The sequence below is a fragment of the Equus asinus genome, chromosome 21 (assembly GCF_041296235.1).
Source record: "Equus asinus isolate D_3611 breed Donkey chromosome 21, EquAss-T2T_v2, whole genome shotgun sequence".
NCBI lineage: Eukaryota > Metazoa > Chordata > Mammalia > Perissodactyla > Equidae > Equus > Equus asinus.
Window position 1 is genome coordinate 15,654,949 of NC_091810.1, and position 17,608 is coordinate 15,672,556.

The window sequence follows — 17,608 nt, forward strand, 5'->3', positions numbered from 1 at the left end:
AGAAATAGGATTTAGATATGTGAGTATCTGGTGGGTAGGAGAAGGTTATTTCAGAAAGGGGAATGATATGAGCAAGGAAAACAAGATTTATTGGTGAGATGGTTAGTCAGTTAAAGGTGGTCAAAGAAGCATGCATGTCAGCTGCCTCAGGTCTTTTTTAGAATGAGGTAGGGTGTAAACTTGTCTCTCTTTTTCATCTCATATAATCTATTCGACATATTTGGTCAAACTTATGAGTGCCTATTATTTGCAAGATATTCTGAAAAACGCTGTAGTGGACATTTAGATACATAACACTTGATCCCAGCTCTTAAGATTTTTAAGACTGTCAGGAAAGATAAGATGTACACACAGAAGAGAAAATAACTTGTGAATTTTAATAAAGCACATTAACATGAATTCTCTCACTTGATCTTCTTAATAATTCTATGAGATGGTAATGAAGGTCCTTATTGTCATTATTTCACAGACTAGGAAGCATAAGTGATTTAAGGATCACACAACTTATAAATAAGGGGTGAAGCTTTTGATTTCTGTAGGTTAGTTTTCTTTCTGCAACACTGTGCTGCCTCCACAGTATCATACAAGATGTAATGTGATGAGTGCCACAAGCAATGTAAAAACATATGTGTTTAGGGATAGAGTAATTCTGTCCAGAGGATCTGGGAATGCTTTGAAGGAGGGGCTTCAGGATGTTGATGTGGGTAATAGGGAGTAAGGATATCCTCTAATTCAAAGACCTTGGGAATGAAACTAATTAGTGCTTTCTTAGTAAACTTAGACTCTTTCAAGGTATATTATGGACTTGAATGATAAAGGCTGTGACATTTTGGCTGATACACTGAGAGAAGGCCTAAAACTGTTGACAGGGCTTTCAAGACAGGTGCCATGTCTTAGCTTTATATCCCTCCCAAGACCTAGCAGGACAACATTTTGCACACAAATACCTCGGGCAAAAATAGTGTTTATTTATTGAATAATGGGCCGGTCCTCTTCTCTGTCTACATCTTAAGTGTTATGTCCCTTGGAGTTTTACCCATAGCCCATACCATTCTTTTCACTCCTTTGTGAACTTAACTGGTATCATACTGGTGTCATACTTTCAGCTTCCACAAAATTTTGGTCTCCAATCTGACCAATTCTGTGATCTTCAGAATTGATTATCTAAGTCTCTGTTGGTTGTCTGCCTGGGCAATTCAAACTTATCATTTCTGAATTTGAATTCATAAACCTTTTTGTCTTCTAGTATGTGTTCTATCTCAGTTGTTTCCAAACTTGAGTGAATATAGTAGAAATCATTGAGGACACGAGGTTGGCAACCTTAGTTATCCTGACCCCTTCCACTTCTGAATCACATGATCCCGAAGCTTGCCCCTGTTCTCCATTCCCAAATCAGTGCCCTAGTTTGAGCCTTCAACCATCTCATTGCCCTTTCAGATCCTTTCTCCATACTGCATGCAGTTGTGAGAGCTGTCTGAAATGCAAAACAAATCATGTCATTTCCACTGCTTAAAAACTCTTCACTGGCTCTGCCATTACCTGAGGGGTAAAGAAATTCCTTAAAATGACATACAAGACCTTCCATAGTTTAGCCCATGTGGACTTTGCCTCATGCGACTCCCTGCCCCATATAGGAATCAGCACTCCTTTCCATATTTTTGTTTATACTTTCATTCATTCATTCATTCAACAAGTATATAGAGAGTATCTGATATGTGCTGGGCACTGCAGATACCATGATGAACAAAACAGATGTGATCCTTACTCTCATGGAGTTTATAATATGATGGGGACACATATTGGACAAATAATCATTTGAACAAATCTAAATTTTCAACTGTGATAAGTGCTACTTATATGGACATTTGACCTAGTTAAGGAAGTCAGGGTAGACTTCCCTGAGGAAGTGACAGAGATCTAATGGATAAGCTGAGGTAATTAGTGATGGAGAGGAAACTGCAGGTCCAAAGGCACTAAGATGGGAGGCAGTTTGCTGAGTATGAGAGATCGAATGGCAGGTGTGTGTTTGTATGTGTGCACATGCAAGCTCACGCTGGTTCAGGTTGAAGAGATAGGTAGGAAGCAGTTCATACAGAGATTTGGAGACAATATTAAGCAGTTTTTCTCCACCTCAGAGGAATGAGTAGCATCAAAGCATTTTAAGGAAGAAGGGCAATATCAACTTTGTGATTAGAAAATATCACTATGCTTGTAGTTCAGAGAATGGATTGGAGTAGGTTCCTATTGAATGCAGGTAGACCAGCCAGAAAGCTATGATAGCAGTCCACATAAGGGATGACCATAGTTTGGATCAAGGAAATAATGGTGGAAGTGGAAAGAAGAGTTACCTGAGGGCAGGGATTGTGTCTTATCAATCTTTGAATTCCCCTTGCCTAATACTTCTGCCCTTGGTTTATTTGTTCAATGAATTAGTGAGTTGTAAGTAGACTTAGGGAGCAAGAAGGAATGTCTAATTAGTGAGTTGTACATGGATCTAATTAGTTGAGAATGTACGTGGATAAATTTTTGAAATGGAGTAAGCTTTCATTCAATCATTCATCAATATTTATTAAATACCTACTATGTACGAGGCAGTGTTCTGGGTAGTTAGGATACATTAGAAAACAAAACAGGCAAAGATTTTGGCCTTTCTGCTGCTTACTTTGTATTAAAGGAGATAGGATACAATAGATAGAATAAATGAATTATATGTTATGTTGGAACATGATAAGTATTATAGAAAAAAGGAAAAAATTAGACTAAGATAAGAGGTCAGGAGTATGTGTAGAGGGGAGGTGAGTTGCAATGTAAAGTAGGATAAGGGTAAGCCTTATTGAGAAGGTGACATTTAGGTGAAGACTTGAGGAGATGAAGGAGTTAGTCATGTGGCTGGCTATCTGGGGGATAAGTACTCAAGGCAGATGAAGTAAGCCCAGAGTGGGAGCCTGCCTGACGTGTTAAAGGAATTACAGGGAAGCCAGTGTGAAAAAGCTGAGTGAGCAGGGGACAGTGGTAAGAGATGAGGTCGGAGAGGTCACAGGTGGCCATATCAAGTAGGACTTCGTAGGCATTTTAAGGACTTTGGCTGTATTCTGAATGAGATGGGGAGCCATTGGAGGGTTTTGAGCATAGGAGTGATGTGATCTGATCTATTTTTAAAATGGATCACTCTGGCTGCTGTGTGAATAGACTGCAGGGGGTTAAGGGTGGAAGCTGGGAGACCAGTTAGGAATTTGTGGTAGAATCTAGACAAGAAATGATGATGACTGAAATAGAGCTTTAAATAGAGGAGCTGGAGAGATCACAGCAAGAGAATAACAATGGTCAGTTTGCAAGATTTTGAAGGTCCGAATAGGATTTCCCTAGAAGGCAAATGGAGTTGATTATTGGTATATTACACCAAGAAAGGGGTTCTCTATGAAGAAAATAACAGTGAGTCTTGATGTAGATTTTATGCAAAGCATAAAACGTCTTAGAAAAACTACTAAATTATTGCACAGAAGGCCTAATGGAAGAAGGAAATAGCTGTTGAATATGTGTTTTCATGACAACAGGTTAGAGACAGGCCATGTTTTGAAGCAATGATTCATAGTGGTCCAAAAATCAAGTATATGTTTCCTGGTGTAAATGGAGATTAAGTAAATGCTGTGAAATTTCAGTGAGTATATAAATGTGCCAAAATATTAGGATGGTGTTAATGTTTAAGTAATAACATCAAGGGGAGAAATGGAAAGTAGAATTAGAGGAGAAAGGAGGCTTGAGAATTCACAGTAGGTTCAGTTGGTTTGGTTCCCTCAAGTTTTTGCGTATTATAATTGTTGTTTTATGGTGAGTCAAACTTTTAAATACTCAGATTCCTTATAACATTATAAAGTCAGATTTTATATCTCACCTGCTCAAATAGAAGATTGGAAAATAATTATTTTGTTAAAACTTGCTTGAGTATAATGGAAAACAGTTTAAAAAAAAAAGGCTTTTGTCCTGGATTTGCCACTTACCAGCTGAGTGATTTTAGCCAGGTTACTTAACAATCTGATCTTTAGTGCTCCTGCCAACTTTGTTTTTTGAGTCGGTGATGTGGAATATGAAAAATTGCACACAAGAAGGTGCAAACCTGGTTAAGTATACTGAAAGTTTTCGTGGTGATATCTCAGTTTACAAGCTCTTCTATCTTTTATAAAACACTGGGATCAGAAGTGTTCTCCCCCAGTGTTTTTTGTTCGTACTTTTCAATAAATGTTTATAAGTGTTTGACCTAGTGTTGTATTAAGTCAGGGGTCTGCGGAGTTTTTCTGTAAATAGTAATAGTAAATATTTTCAACCATATGGTCTTTGTTGTAGCTACTCAACTCTGCATCACAGCATGAAAGCAGCCACCCACAATATGTAAATGAATGAGCGTGCCTAGGTTCGGTTGTAGTGGACAATATCTGGGATGTGGCTTGTGATAGTAAGAGGAGGTAAACAAAACATATAAGTAAAATAATATGATGGTTGTGAAAGAAGATAAAAGAATGCTAGAGCAGCAAATTTTAAGCAGAGTGGTCAGGGAAGTCCTCACTGATATACAAGCCGAGACCTGAAGGAGATCTGGGGAAAGAGCAGACCAGGCAGAGGGAAGAACCAAGAGAAAGGTTCCAAAGACCTGTACTATAAAGAAATTTTACTGAAAATTGTTTTTCTTGGCATTGTTAAGGGGAGGGAGTGATAACACACATTAAGGCCATAAGTCATAGCTTCTTGTCTATGTGTGCCAGATGGGTGAGGAGCAATGCTTGGAACAGTTCTCACTAATGAGAATTTGATCTCTATATATATTTTTAAACTTATGTTGTATGGTTTAAGTGTTAATACTTTTCACCATGTTAAAAAACAAAATTGAACTGAGTAAATTTTAAAGATCTCATTGGCTTTATTGAATAATTCATGAATTTGGCAGGATCCAATCTAGCAGTTAAAAGCTTTGATAGAACAATATGTAATCAGGTATTACTGAAATTAAGGGCAGTAGAAGTTCAGAGAAGGGAGAGCTAAGTATGAGGTCATTATTGACAAGGGCTTTATAGAGAATGTACTCCTTAGAGGATGTCTTAGGAATGTGAGGCACAGTCAGTATAGGTCTTCTCCATCATAAGACAACACAATACATACATGCAAATTTCAAGTTTCAAGATAGCTGAGATGTGCTTTAAAAAAAGAAGAAAACAAGACCCCGGTTGTGAGCTTCTGGAGAGCGAGGGCCATGCATTAGTTATCTTTATTTATATCCCACGTAGAACCCTAGGGCCTAACCAGTATGAGGACTAGTAAGACATTTAGAGGAATTAGTAAGAGAGAAGATTGGAAGAGTGTGTGATTATATAAAGCTGATTTTTAAAATTTCAATTTAGGAGAGAGGTTTTTGATCCAGCATTATGAATGTGAAACTAAATAATTTTAATGATGTGATTGGATATAGGGAGCCCTCAGATTTTTGAAGGGGTTTGCATGTTGAAAATATCATATTCAAGGTTTTTTTTGAACAGTTGTGTTCAAGATGGAATAAAATAGGAAAAAGACAGCTAAGGTATCAGAGAGCTCACCTGTGAAGTTACTGTCATATAGTGTAACCATCTGCCAACTTATAAAACAATGTTCAATTGTTTATTTCTATGGGAAAAGTCATTTTGAATTTCAGTGTTAGAAATGGTTTTTAGATTCCCAGAGTAGCCCAAAAAATCCATTCCTCCAAAATCTAGGTGAGATATTATTCTTCCACAATTACAGTGGTAACTACATAATGAAGTAATACCAATCAATACTACCTAAATACTCCTTTTATAAAACAGTAACAATGAATGAGATTTTTTGCCAAAAGTTCTGAGAAAGAGAAAGCTTAATTAGAGAGAAATGAGAAGGTAAATGCAAACATCGGAAGCCTATGAAGGGATAGTTTAAGGTTAGTGATCCTGATTCTCTATCAAGGTTAGTATTACTTCAGAGCTCACTATATCATTTTCCTGTTTATAGGTAAATTTAGAAAAAGCAGAATACCTGTATTAGGCTGCACTTAGGAAAATTTTGTGGGTTACTTGTGGTATGGACAGAGAGAAGGGGAATTTTTTTGTAGTGACTGGCTAAATCTAGAAGTTAAAGAAAAGAGGAAAGGATTGGGGCAGGCCGGCAGGGTGGAAGGTGGGGAAGTAGGATTACTCTTCCTGGTAATTCCCACTCTAAATGTTAGGATGATTTCACACTGAAAAGGCTAAACCACCCTTGATAGAATCATGGTTTCCAGGTCTACATGTGGGTTTTCTATGTAACAGAATTGGATAGCTGTGGGCAGGTACCACCTGTCACCCTTCCCCTGTACTGGAGGTACCTTGCAGCACTGCCCCAGCTGCTTTCTCTCCCTCCAGGCTGGCACCTCAGGAGCTGAAGGAGCTTCAGACTGCTGTCCCCACTGGCGCTTATCTCCACAAAGTGGAATCAGGGCTGGGCCTGGCTGGAAAGACTTCCCAGCAGAGGCCAACCCCAGAAAAGGCACATAGACCTCAGTGCCTGCTGCTGTCTGGAGTTCATCTTTGAGTTAGCTCTCAAAAACTCATTCGTTCTCATTCTTTATCAGTAACAAATAATTTGTATACTTAGAGTTTGTAGGTTGCCCAGAGTTCATAAATAAGCCCTCCATGATAAATTACAACAAGATGGCATCCTCTTCTGTTTAAATGAAAGGGAGATTTCTAAGGTTGAATTAGTTGAGTTATGAGCAATACCAGAAAGTCCAGGTGTACTGTTTTCCCAAGGCTTGAGAAATGAGGTGGTGGGAAGGATAATTCCTGTTGCTGACCACCAGGTGGTGCCCCTAGGCCAGAATCAGTAGGTGGCAGTGATGGGATGACTGTCCTACTGACAGGACATTGATAAATAGAGGATTATAACTTGAGAAGTAACTAGTACAGATCATTAGGATATGGGCTAAATTGAGTACAGTGAGTATGATATAGCGTAGTAGATGCCCTATGTAAATTTTGAACTGAGTTGATAACTATGGAAATAGAATAGACAGTAGAAAAGTAGGAAGGATTTAATGACAATGTTAGAATAAAAGATAATTAAAGGTAAACAAAACTCAAAACCCGAAGATTTGCTTGGAGCAACTAGTAAGATACTGTCCATTTCCCCACAAAACACTTGAAAAATTCTATTTTTTGATGAAAACCGATAGAGATCTCTATTTTCTGTGTATTTAGTATGTCAGGTAGCTGACACTGTCAAGGGATTATTTAATTCCTTGTTAAGGGAATGATATGGGACTGGAAAAGTGAGGATAAATCAGAGATGAAGATATATTTTGGCTTTTTAGTTATTCTTTATTAAAGGTACTTTACAGAGCAAAACTTGGTTGCCAAAGCAACTAACTTTTAGGTTTATTGACCCTAGCTCACAGGTCTAGAATGTGTATGTTTCCTTTAATATAATATATTTGTATAGTGGCCCAAAAGAGAGTTTGATTATCCTTGATGATCTTATGTTGACATTTAATATAGTTGTCCTAAGAGTGAAATTGAAGGTATAGATAGGGTGTTCTTGACCTTGGTAAATTGTCATGCAAAGTTTATCATTATAGGGATGCTTTTTAAAGTGTTTTTTTCTTTTTTAAATCTGAGCTATATTGCTTCTATTCTGAGCAACAGCTTTTATGAGAAGGCTCAACATAATACAAAGTTCAGTTCACTATTTAAGTTAAATTTAACCTCCTTTTTCTTTATATTGCAAAATAGATACAGGCTTTAGAGTAATTAGACCTCCAAAGAAATACAGTATGTGACCTCACTTCTACTTTCCCCTTTTATTCACAGGAGACTTGGTACTTTATCAGTAGCCTTGAATCTTAGGAGTAAGGGAGGAGAATTTTGACATCCAAAGTCTGCTACTCTTTTGTTTATCCAGAACGTCGTTAAAAGGTCTTGCTTTGTGATTGTTAGCTTCCAAAGACTCATAGGTAGATAAATAGACAGAAGGACAGATCAGGATTATGTATTATATAAGATAATCACCAGAACAGATTGGTTTTTCTTCAGAAATCGAAGTACAACTTTTATCTCAAGATAGATAGTCAACTTTGGCAAGTTAGCACAATTTGGGCTTAGTAAGTATTTGTTAAAAATTGACTTATTTTGATGTTACATCATCATGACCTGTGATCTTGTCAGTCAATGGAAGTAGGCTAGATTTTACTTTTGAGCTTTCATACTTCAGGGTTACAGTATATATTATGTATTAATTTGTGTCTCTCATTTTATATATAGGTAGACTTTTTGAAAATATCTTTTTCTTAAATCAAATAATTTTAAATATATAAAAGATATTTGATTTTAACTTTGTAAAAAGAATTAGTGAGGATTTATTGGTTTATATATTATAAAAATATTTCTGGGGGCCGGCCCGGTGGCGCAGCGGTTAAGTTCGCACGTTCCGCTTCTCGGTGGCCCGGGGTTTGCTGGTTTGGATCCCGGGTGAGGACATGGCACTGCTTGGCAGCCATGCTGTGGTAGGCGTCCCACGTATAAACTAGAGGAAGATGGGCACGGATGTTAGCTCAGAGCCAGGCTTCCTCAGCAAAAAGAGGAGGACTGGCAGTAGTTAGCTGAGGGCTAATCTTCCTCCAAAAAAAATAAATAAATAAATAAAAATAAAAATATTTCTATCTCCAGCCATCAAGCAAGTCAAATATTTATTAAGAACTGACAAGTACATTTTCTTTTATCCTAGTAACATCTACTGGGATAAGGAATCCTGACACAGATTTAAAAATTGTAAAATATGAAGAATCTAAGAATTCAGAAACCTTGGGTTACAAAATGAGTTCCTTCCATTACAAATGATTTTCAGCCAGTAGATCACTGGCTGTTGCCAGGTGATTAACTCATACACTGTTAAGCCTTAGAGATAATCGTAATCAAACTCCTCATTTTAGATGTCCAAAGATGTTAAAAGCTGCCTGAGGTTATAGAGCTAATTATGAGTGATAATCAGGAGCAGATCCCTGGCTTCTGTCTGACTCTCTGTTCAGTATTTTTGCCTCTTTACTCTGTTGACCATGTCAGAGAATTGAAGAATACCAGTTCTGTCAAGCAGGGCATAAGAAAAAGGGAAAAGAAAATTTTTCCTTTTTTCAAATATTGGTAACTAGATCATCTTGTTTGAATGAGGGCAGAAATCTAAGAGTGGTGACAAAAGCTAATTTCGTCACTACCCCTGTTTAGTTTCTTATTACTTTTAAATAACTCTTATCATCTTTTTCAGATGAGTAGCAATGGAAATAAAGTACTGTAATGATTACCTAGAGTTATTTTAATACTGTTCATCATTAAAATAAAAGCAATGACATTCTGGATTCTCAGATATCTAAACAAAATAATAAGAAAAAATAATTATTTACAGTATCTAAAATAAGACCTCTTCTATTTAGTGATATAGCCAGTTAAACAGATTGTGAAACTTTTTCTGCATTGAGAGGATGGGGTGGAAAAGAGAGCTCATAATTAAAGTCTCACATTAACCACAACATAATGTTGCAGAATTATAGTTAAGAAAGGGGAATGAAGGTGAGAACTATCCCTCTGTTGTCTTTGGTGTTGCCTTAAGACACCAAGAAACCTGCCCTGAGAATACTGAATTTTAATGATTCATTCAGTAATTGAGAATCTTTTTCATGTTGTTGGTAGTAATCTTTGCAAGAATGTGTTATGGGGGGCCGGCTCTGTGGCCGAGTGGTTAAGTTGGCGCGCTCCGCTGTGGCGGCCCAGGGTTCGGATCCTGGGCGCGGACATGTCACCACTCGTCAGGCCACGTTGAGGCAGCGTCCCACATCCCACAACTAGAAGGATCTGCAACTAAGATATACAACTGTGTACAGGGGGGGTTTGGGGAGATAAAGCAGGAAAAAAAGAAAAGAATGTTTTATGGAAGTGAATTTGTTTCATTATTATTATATGGTATCATACTCAGCTTGTTGAGTAATGTGTGCAAGACCTTTTTCATATATATTATGTAATCTAAGTTGCATGTCAGCTTTTTGAGGTAGATTTGATCTCCTTTTTTACAAATGAGGTAATTAGGACTTAGGTAAAATTTTAAATTTGCTTAAGACCAGAGAGCTGGTACATCGCTGAGTCTGAGTTTTTGCTCATTCTGCCACAACACAGATGGCTCAGTATTGTTAAGTTTTTATCATATACTTAATGTGAGGAGTATAACATAAAGGAGGAGAGTGTAGAAGGTCTTAGAAGGATCCAGACTGCCAAAAAGTTGGTAACGTGCCGAGCTGGGAGATCATCTAAGTAGACTAATTTTCCTAAAACACCTGAGAAAAAAAATTACACAATTGGTCTTAAGATTAAATTAAAGCAAGATTTGAAGCTCGATAATTAACTCTTTTAGTAGGAATGAATAAAGTAGAAATTTAGGTAAAAGAAAGATGTTCCCCATTACTTTCCATATCTGCTGTCAAAAGGCCACAATGAAATTGCTAGAAGTCACTGCAGTCTTACTAACCTCCAAACAGTGCTTTAAAGTAGGAAATGAGAGATAATTGGCTGATTTATTTTGTTTCCAGGTAATCTGATGGCAGATAATCTGGCAGTTAGTAGCAATGATTATTTTTAATTCTGTGTTTTTCGTTTTTTCCCCCTGTCAATTTGCTATAGCTGTCTGGAGGGGTAAGACAAGAGTGCTGGAGCGTTGTCCTAAGAAAGTTCCATGTCTCTTTTTGAGCCTTTCATTAACACAACATCTTAGATTGGGAGGGATTTCCATAATCATTTTATTCAGCTCTGTAACATTCTCCCTAAGTGGTTATCGGCCTCTTAGGATCTCCCAAAGAAACCCATTCTACTTGTGGATGTCTGTTAGACAAATTTAACATATTAAGCTCAAATCTGCTTCCCTGCATTTCTCCAACCAGCCCTCGTGGTCTAGTGGTTAAGATTCAGTGCTCTCACAGCTGTGGCCCGGGTTCGTTCGTTTCTTGGTCAGGGAACCACACCACCCATCTGTTGGTTGTCGTACTGAGGTGGCTGCGTGTTGCTGTGATACTGAAAGCTGTGCCACTGGTATTTCAAATACCAGCAGGGTCACCCATGGTGGACAGGTTTCAGCAGAGCTTCCAGACTAAGACAGACTCGGAAGAAGGACCTGGCTACCTACTTCAGAAATAATTGGCTGTGAAAACCCTATAAAAAGCAGCGGAGCATTGTCTGATACAGTGTGGGAAGGTTGAGAGGATGGTGCAAAAAGACTGGGCAGGGTTCCATTTAGCTCTTCTGTACACAGGGTCACCAGGAGTCAGAATCTACTCAAGGCACTAACAACAAGTATTTCTCCAGTTAGGGCCAGTCAGAATATGTAATGCCTGTGCAGGCATAAATTACTTTCTCAATGTGTGTCTCTCTGTAGTCCCTTCTCTGAGTTAATAATCCCTAGTCCTTGGGATGTTCTTTTTTATTCAGCAAATATTTCTTGATACAAGCATTTTAAGTGCTCGAATGCAGTAGTGGATCCTCACTACAAACACTGTACTGTGAAGTTTTACTATCTCTGTTTTATAAGTGAGGATACAGAAGATCGAAGTTGAAGTGACTTGTCAATTTCACACACAGTAAAAAGTTTACTGGATGTCAGAACCAAGTTTTTCCAGCTCCAAAAGTCATGCTTTTGACCACTACTCGTTGATATTCTGGGTCTTTCCAAGAATATTCTTGTACCAATCAATAAGGTGTGGAGTAGATAGCTCAAAGAGAAAGCTGATGTAAAGAACTGCTTAAATACTTTCTAGCTATGAGATTCTGTGATTTCTTGGAACACTAAATGAATTTGGAGGCTCCCAGGGCTCCATAGGAGACTTCAAATCAAGTAGATTCTTGGCAGTAACAGGTTTAAATTTGTGGTTTTAATGATTCACTAAAGACCCAGAAGTCCATGAAAAATATGGAATGCTTCACGAATTTGAATGTCATCCTTGTTCTGGGGCCATGCTAATCTTCTCTGTATCGTTCCAGTTTTAGTATATGTGCTGCCGAAGCGAGCCCTGGGGTGTTCTTTCACATCATAATTTTGAATACTTAGTCATACTGGCCCATCAACTCTTGATTGTTCCAGTTCTTCAGTATTCCTCGTCATTTCAGACCATAATTCATGGTCTCCAAACAGAAGAAAATTCCCAAATAATGGTTACAGCAGTGACTAGAGCTGAGCTATAACTTTCATAATTCTAAGGTACTATATGCTTCTTTTAATATACACAACTCCATTTTGCAATTGTTTTTCCTTTTAGCAATCTGACTTAGTTTTCGTATTATCTTTACATTGTCATTTGGTCAAGAGTCGTAGAGTTTAATTCAGAGCAATTGAAATTTTTATAGACAGTACTTTAAAATTATAGATGCTTAGTAATTTTGAGAATGTTGGAAAAGAAGACTTTTCTAGAGAACTTATCTCGTTTCTAAAATAATTGCTTTTAAGAGTGAGATGTTTTCAGATTCTACCTCCTTTAATATGGTGTTAAAGATGAAGCAGAATATCACTTAGTATTTCCTACCTCCAACACCACATGCTTCAGGACCTAATTGTCCTTATTTTATTTACAGTCCTATTTAATGTATAGCCATGTTCTTCAGAATAATTAAGAAGAAAGAGTTTTGTGGCATGTTTAAGAATCTAGTCATTTACTATACTTAGATCCTCAGGTACTTTTGCTTTTTAATCAGTGCTCAATTTTTTTTTTTTTTTTTGCAAAACGTTGTTTTCTTTAATGTCTATTTTGGTGATTTCTGATATCCAAAAAAGTTTTGTCTTTTTAAAAAATTCAATCCCACCTCAAAATAATAGAAATTTCAGCCTACTGAGGTAAAAGAAGCCTCTGGAATTGTAATAAAGTATCTATTAGGAAATAGATTTGATGATGTGGAATGGTCTGAGTCTGTAGGGGCCTAAGACAAAGAAATTCTTGTTGGCAATTTATTTCCTTTTTGGACAGTAAGATAGCAAATGTTGCTTCTCCATCGTATTTGTGATTTCACGATCTTCTTAGACTTCACATAGATTTTTTAAAATAATATTCTAAAGAGCTGGCACTTTTGTTGAAGCTGTTAAAAGAATTTGATCCTTTGGTGCAAAGTTGTAATCTGGAAAACGTTATTTGACATTTGAATATTGCTTTCCTGGTTAGGGGTGAATGTTTTTAGTTTGAGAAAAATTCCCAGATTTGATTTCTGAGCTAGAGTCTTAATCACATGTTGACAGATTTGAACTTAAACCTTGTTTTTAGCAATCAGTACCAGGGGATTAATTCATTCCCTGGTTTACTTGGGAAAGATGTTATGAGAAAGCTTTAGTACCATGATTTCTGGAGGCCCTCTCCTGATACCTTCTGGTACTACTGAAGTATTCTTTAATGAAATTGCTGATTCTTCTGCACTGTACTGGTGGTTCTTAATGCCTGTGGTGTATTTTAAACAGTTTTCTTCGTTAATCCTAATATAATCCCAAAGTCTTATTTGTAGTTACCAACCATGTTATAGAACTAATTCTTAACAAATGTTGGCCTAAACTCTGAACTTTGCAGGGACTCTTATAGTTAGTACATAACTCAGGATTTTTACTTTGGTCAGTAGGTTCTTTTGGTTTTAAATAACAGAAAGCTAACAGTGTGCCTTGACAACTTGATTTAAATGTGCTTGCCTTTTTCAAGATCCTAGATATGGCAGCTTTTCAAAGACTCATTCTTCATTCCCTTGCCTTGTTTTTAGAATATTGTAACATGAGCATTTTCTTTAAAAACGTAAAGTATTTCCTGTATCTGACTATAATAAAGCATTTTGATAGTATGCTCTAAAGAGTAATATACTTGAAAGGCTAATTTCAAGCATAACAGTTATCATTTTAAATGTTAATCAAAATGTCTTGATATCTTCTTGGGATCACTTCCAATGTTAATATTCTGAGGAATCCAGCTTAGGCCTTTAAATATAGATAAATTCAGGCAAATTAGATTGCGTTTTTTAGATTTAGGTTGGTGGGATTATGAAAGATGTCCTCATACGTCTTTATCTCCTTCTGGGTGTATGTGTATGTACGTATGTGTGTGCACGCATTTGCCACATGTATGGTATAAACTTGATGGAGAGTTGAATGATCCAGTTCTCTGCCAGTAGCTCTTTACTCTTTTGCCGAGAAATCTCTTTATTATTTTGATATTTTGAAAGATTATTTGGGTTCCATTAAGTTCTGATGCTAAATATTTATACATGATTGATGGTACACTGATTATGAATACTTAATATCTATCAAGGATCCATAATCATATAGGTGGGCCCACATGACCTAATATTTAAAAAAAAATAAGGAAAGGGCATTATCTATCTAGAGTAGTGGCCTCCAAATTATTTTGCTTACCCACACCTTTTAGCATGTCTCTAATATTTTTATGTTTAGTTATAAATTATACACAGGTAATTGTTCCTATATATTATGAACATCATATAACAAAAAATCAAAATAAAAAATATCAATGGAAGTTGTAATGTTTTCTTCTCACAACTCATTAGATTGTCTTGCATACACACTGGGGTGCATGTATCCTGTATTTAGACCAAGATTAAAAGAATAATTTCCCTCTACAGAACTTTTGGATAATATGAAAGTCATTTATACTTGCCTTAGGAATGTGACACTAGCACGGTATATGAACAAATTTTGCAATGAAACTGTCCAGCTTTAAGGTAGGCTGCCTTGGAGTGATCAGCAAAGGCTGGAGAACCACACATCATGCATGTTCTAGGAAATACCTATGACTCCAGTCAAGAGTGGATTAAACAACCTCTGATATTCCTTCTAAGATTCTGTGACTGTAGATAGGAATTCACAGGTTGAACACTTAAATTTAAAACACTGCAGGAAAGTTAGGCTGTGAATGAAGACCTGGCTCAGAAGTACACTAGGAAATTGTTTAACTTCTACATCTGAACCTTCTGCTCAGAACTTCTCCTGCTGTCTTCTTTAGAAATTTGATGGTTCTGATTCCCAAGCCATCTCCACATAGGAAAAAATTTCAAGGCCCCTTTCAAGTCTATGGGCTGACTGTGTAGGAGAGTGAATATATAAGTAGTAAGGAAGAGACTTTATTACTTACTCTTCTTCATTACAACCAGAGAGAGAGAGAGAAAGAGAAAGAGAACATGAAAGCAAGTTTAGAATGGGTGAGCAATTATTTTAAAGTATATAGTGTCACAGATGACTTAGTAAATGTTTTCAATTTGTTAAATTCCCTGTAACATATATAAGTACCATTTCATTAAGAATAATCTATTCTGGGGCCGGCCAGGTGGCTCAGCGGTTAAGTTCGCGCGTTCTGCATTGGCGGCCCAGGGTTCGCCGGTTTGGATCCTGGGTGGAGACATGGCACTGCTTGACAAGCCATGCTGTGGTAGGTGTCCCACATATAAAGTGGAGGAAGATGGGCACGGATGTTAGCTCACGGCCAGTCTTCCTCAGCAAAAAGAGGAGGTTAGGTGACAGATCTTAGCTCAGGGCTGATCTTCCTCAAAAAAAAAAAGAATCTATTCTGCAGTAGAAATTAAATAGCTTCACCTTTTTTAAGCTTTTAAAATTGTATCACCTTAAAAACAAAAACCTTAGCCTTCCCCAAACCCCTTCCTTTTTCTTTTTTCTCTTCAGTGAGGGGATGGTTGTTTTGTGAAATCCAGCTAGCAACGATGTCAGCAATAAACTTACAGCTTCTTCACCATATGTATCTTGATTTGAGTATTGTGAATGTAACTGCAGTGCTGCAGAGTACCTGCTTAAGTTTCTCTTTTGTGGTGGTGGTGGTGGTGGTCCCTCCTGTTCTGTGTAATTGAACAGTTCTCTCTCGTTGTTAACACAGAGGCAGAAGCCTTTCTGCACTGATGAATCTAAAAGCGTGAACTAATACAATCAATAAAACTTGAGGTTTTTTTTTATTATTAAGATTATGATAGTTAACAACCTTGTGAAATTACAGTTGTACATTATTATTAGTCATGTTGTAGGTACACCACTTCACCCTTAGTGCCCTCCTCCCACCCTTCTCTTTCCTCTGGTAACCACTGATCAGTTCTCTTTGTCTGTATGTTAACTACCACCTATGAGTGAAGTCATACAGAGTTCGTCTTTCTCTGTCTGGCTTATTTCACTCAACATAATACCCTCGAGGTCTATCCATGTTGTTGTGAATGGGATGACTGTGTCCTTTTTTATGGCTGAGTAGTATTCCATTGTATATATATACCATATCTTCTTTATCCAATCATCAGTTGCTGGGCACTTATGTTGGTTCCATGTCTTGGCTATTGTGAATAATGCTGCTATGAACATAGGGGTGCATGGGAGTTCTGGAATTGCTGATTTCAGGTTCTTAGGATAGATACCCAGTAGTGGGATGGCTGGGTCATAAGGTATTTCTATTTTTAACTTTTTGAGAAATCTCCATACTGTTTTCTGTAGTGGCTGCACCACTTTGCATTCCCAGCAACAGTGTGTGAGGGTTCCTTATTCTCCACAGCCTCTCCAACATTTGTCACTCTTGGTTTTGGATATTTTTGCCATTCTAACAGGTGTAAGGTGATATCTTAGTGTAGTTTTGATTTGCATTTCCCTGATGATTAGTGATGATGAGCATCTTTTCATGTGTCTATTGGCCATCCATATATCTTCTTTGGAGAAATGTCTGTTCATGTGCCCTGCCCATTTTTTGATCGGGTTGTTTGATTTTTTGTTGTTGAGCTGTGTGAGTTCTTTATATATTACGGAGATTAACCCTTTGTCAGATAAATAGCTTGTAAATATTTTTTCCCAATTAGTGGGCTTTTTTTTTGTTTCACTCCTGTTTTGCCTTGCCTTGAAGAACCTCTTTAGTCTGATGAAGTCCCATTTGTTTATTCTTTCTATTGTTTCCCTTGTCTGAGGGTTATGGTGTCCGAAAAGATTCTTTTGAAACTGATGTCAAAGAGTGTACTGCCTATATTCTCTTCTAGAAGACTTATTGTTTCAGGCCTAATCTTTAGGTCTTTGATCCATTTTGAGTTTATTTTTGTGAATGGTGAAAAAGAATGGTCAATTTTCATTCTTTTACATGTGGCTTTCCAGTTTTCCCAGCACCATTTGTTGAAGAGACTTTCTTTCCTCCATTGTATGCCCTCAGCTCCTTTGTCAAACATTAGCTGTCCATAGATGTGTGGTTTTATTTCTGGGCTTTCAATTCTGTTCCATTGATCTGTGCATGAGTTTTTGTACCAGTACCATGCTGTTTTGATTACTGCAGCTTTGTAGTATGCTTTGAAGTCAGGGATAGTGATGCCTCCAGCTTTGTTCTTCTGTCTCAGGATTGCTTTAGCAATTCAGGGTCTTCTGTTGCCCCATATGAATTTTAGGATTCTTTGTTCTATTTCTGTAAAGAATGTCATTGGATTCTGATTGGGATAGCATTGAATCTGTAGATTGCTTTAGGTAGTATGGACATTTTAGCTATGTTTATTCTTCCAATCCATGTGCATGGAATGTCTTTCCATCTCTTTATGTCGTCATCAAT

The 17,608-nt window shown here is 37.2% G+C and overlaps 1 protein-coding gene and 1 non-coding gene across 5 annotated transcripts in view; one reads left to right on the plus strand and one right to left on the minus strand.

Annotated features, from left to right (window-relative positions):
• Positions 1-17,608, plus strand: part of TMCC1 (transmembrane and coiled-coil domain family 1) — a 252,278-nt gene that overhangs the window by 80,526 nt on the left and 154,144 nt on the right. The gene's annotated exons all lie outside the window — the stretch shown is intronic.
• LOC123279731 (U6 spliceosomal RNA) lies at positions 11,965-12,071 on the minus strand. The gene has a single exon (XR_006517994.1). It is a non-coding gene; the product is annotated as a U6 spliceosomal RNA (small nuclear RNA).